This window comes from Crocodylus porosus, unplaced genomic scaffold, assembly GCF_001723895.1.
Source record: "Crocodylus porosus isolate Cpor-Errol unplaced genomic scaffold, CroPor_comp1, whole genome shotgun sequence".
Classification (NCBI taxonomy): Eukaryota; Metazoa; Chordata; order Crocodylia; family Crocodylidae; genus Crocodylus; species Crocodylus porosus.
The window spans coordinates 170090422-170093924 of record NW_017728906.1 but is presented as its reverse complement, the minus strand read 5'-3'; positions in this window follow the sequence as shown (position 1 = coordinate 170093924).

Here is a 3503-nt window from a genome sequence, read left to right as displayed (position 1 = left end):
AGAGAGAGAGAGAGAGAGAGAGAGAGAGATCAGTTGGGAAATGTTTTATTGATATATCTACAGTGTTCAAGCAATTTGGAAGCTTGCCAGTGTCTCTATCATCATAATAAAATGAATGGGGATGTCCACACATGCAGGCATGTGTGCTTGCAGCAGCTCAAATAGAAGCTGTGCAAATTTGAGCCAGAGCTTTTGCCTCAGAGCACATGCTGGACATGCACTTTGGTGTGGGGCAAACTGTGCCACTTGGGGCAAAATAACCCTGCCTGACTCCTCCCAGGTCTGCAGCCAGGGGGAGCTAGAGTCTGGGGCCAGCACCTGTGCTGTCCACAGCAGTATAAAAATCTGCCCCATCTTGGCCCCATCAGTACAAACAGCTGCCCTGTCAAGTAGCTCAGCACTACTTGCTCTCAGGAGCTTCTGGGGCCCAGTCAATTGGTACCTGGGCACACTACCATTTGTGCCAGCTGGACTGCTGAAGGAGCCCTGAGTGTTCCCTGCACCCTCTACCCACTGCAGCAGTCTGGCAGTGGGGTTGCTGCCTGGCTGTGACCTGCTGTGCACCTGCCAGACTTGGATGGAAACTTCACAGCAGTAGAGACATCTGTCCCTCTGAGCCAGGTGTCAGTGGGCTGTGGCTGCAGAGTTGGCCTTTCTGTGGCACTACTACCATGTGTGCCCCCTGCCTGGCCATCTGGGCAGCTATCACCTGGAAGATGCTGCCAGTGTGGTGGCCTGCTTTGAACTTCCCTTCTTTGAAAAAGAGAAAAAGGAGGACCCAGGAAAATTACACACTGGTTAGTCTCACCTCAATATGTGGGAAGTTACTGGAGCACATGCTAAGGTAGGCCATTTGCAAGCATCTGGAGAAAGAAAGACTCACTTCTTCATGGATGTATGAAAAACAAATGGTGTCAAAGAAACTGGATCGGTTCTTGGCCTGTCATTGGCCTGGTGCTGTTCAACGTGCTTATTAATGATTTGAATGCTGGCATAAGAACTTCTTGAATTTTCAGATGACACAAAACTGGGAAGGATTTTGAACATGTTGTAGGATACAAGCACAATTTCAGAATTGTGACAGACTGGAAAGTTGGGCTAGAGATAACAGGATGAAGTGCACTGCAGACAAATGCCAGGTGCTGCACCTTGGGAAGATTAATCAAAAGCACAGATATAAAATGGGTGACACCTTGTAAGATGGCAGGACTATGGAAAAGGATTTGGTAGTCTGGGTAGGTCAGAAACTCAATATAAATCTGAAGTGTTATGCAGCCACACAAAAGGCGAACGTAGTTTTGGGCTGCATCAATAGAAGCATTAGGGGCAAGACACAAGAGCTAAAATTGCTTCTCTACTAGGGACTAGTTAGGCCTCATCTGAAGTACTGTGTGCAGTTCTGGGCTCCACATTTTAAAAAGGATGTGAAGAAAATAGGGTCCGGATGCAAGCAACAAAGATGATCAAGGACTTGGAAAGCAAGTCATATGAGGAGAGGATGAAGGAGCAGGTATGTTCAACTTAAAGAAAGGCACTTAAAAGGCATTTGATAGCAGTCTTCAAGTGCTTTGAAGAGCTGCCATAAAGAGGAGGGAAAGCACCTTTTCTCTCTTGCTACAGAGAGTACGAAGTAGACCAATGGCTTGAAGTTACATCAAAGTAAGTTTGGATTAGATATTCAGAACACTATTCTAACAATAAAGAAGTTAAGCAGTGGATAGACTGTCTAGGGAAGTTGTGGACTCTTCCTTACTGGAGGTGTTCAAGAAGAAGTTGAATAGTCACTGGTTAGAGATGATCTAGGTATAGCTATGTCCATGTTCTACCTTGAGTATTTCCCATGCTTCAGAGTTTGCTTGTTGCTCCTGCCCCTTCTCTCCACCCCCTCCTCTTTTCTGCTACATGTGTCAGAGTGTTTTTACACTGAGAGAGGCATTCTGTGTAGGCTGAAGCCAAGGCTGGTGACTAGGATCAGTGCTCCTTCTGACATGAAAGCTGTGCCAGTGTTCCTGCTGGGGCCAATGCTGGAAGTTCCTGGCTACCTCTAGCCAGGGTTAGCCCACTTGACATATTTGGGGTCAGGAAGGAATTTTACCCCAATGATGGACTGTATCAATTAGGTGTTAGGTGAAGGACTCGGGAGATAATAATGCCTTTCTATATGATGCTGGTTAGGCCTCAATGGTTAGTCGCTGGTATTTTGTGCTGTTTTGGACTCGCATTTTAAAAAGGCTGTGTAGAAGTTAGAAAATGTTCAGAAATGGGTGACAAAAGTGATAAAGGGTTTGGAAGGCAAGTTATATGGAAGACAGACTGAAGGAGCTAGGCATGTTCAGCTTGTGCAAAAGATGCTTAAGAGGTGACATGATAGCAGTCTTCAAATACCTTAAGGGCTGCTATAAAGAAGGAAAACACCTTTTTCTCTCTTGCTGCAGAGAGTAGGACTTGAAGTTGTAGCAAAGTAGGTCCAGATTGGATACATCAGGAAAAACGTGACTGTTAGAACAGTGAGGCAATGCAATAGGCTGCCTAGGAAGGTTGGGGAATGTCCGTAACTGGCGCTGTTCAAGGGGAAGCTGGACAGCCACTGGTCAGGGATGATATAGGCATAGCTACTTTGCCTATATCATCCCTGTTCTCCTTTGGGGAGTTTCCATGTTTCTGGGCTTTGGCGGCTGACAGGGGATCTTTTCTGCTCCTGCTCCTGCCATGTCAGGTTTTAAGGGTTTTTTAACCTTCATCATAGGCACTGGGTGTTGGCTGCAGCCAAGGCTGGGCATTTTGACAGCGGTGTCAATGCTCCTGCTGGGATATAAAACCAGCAGGAGGTTCCTAGCTAAAGGGTCTCACCCCTCCACTTAGGACCAGACTAACGATCATATTGGGGTCAGGATGGAATTTTACCTCAGGTCCGGCCTGTGAAGGGTTTTGCCTTTCTCTGTGGCAAGGGGTATGGGCCTCTTTTTGTGATTTCTCTACCGTATTTTTAACAACTTTGCAGCAGCAGGATGTTAGCCACCATCGTTTCTGCTTTACCTGTGGCAGATTAGGGTGTTATGTCTTGTTGCTGGTATAGTTTTGATAATAGGTTAGACAACAGATTTTTATAGGATGGTTTACCTCAGGCAGAGTCGGACTAGATGAACTCTCAAAGTCCCCATTGTGGGTTCTCCCTCCTTTAACCCAATCCAGGAGCCAGCTTACTTGTAAAGTCAAGTCAGCTCTTAGTTCCAGTCCATTTATTTTACAGGGGGAATGCTTTTCCCTACAACAAACAATGCAAGCAAAAACATAAGCCACAACAAATAACAAACAGAAGTAAAGCCTCTGATCTCAGAGATCTTCAGACCACAGGAGAAGCAATCCAAGCTCAATGCTTTTCCCTCAACATCCAAGCCTTCTGTCTCCTTCTAGTACTCTTCCTGGGAACTTTTAACTTCCGCTAGGAACAGTCCTTCACCTCTGTCAGTTGACCCAGAGCATGTAGGTAGGTCAGCTCCTCT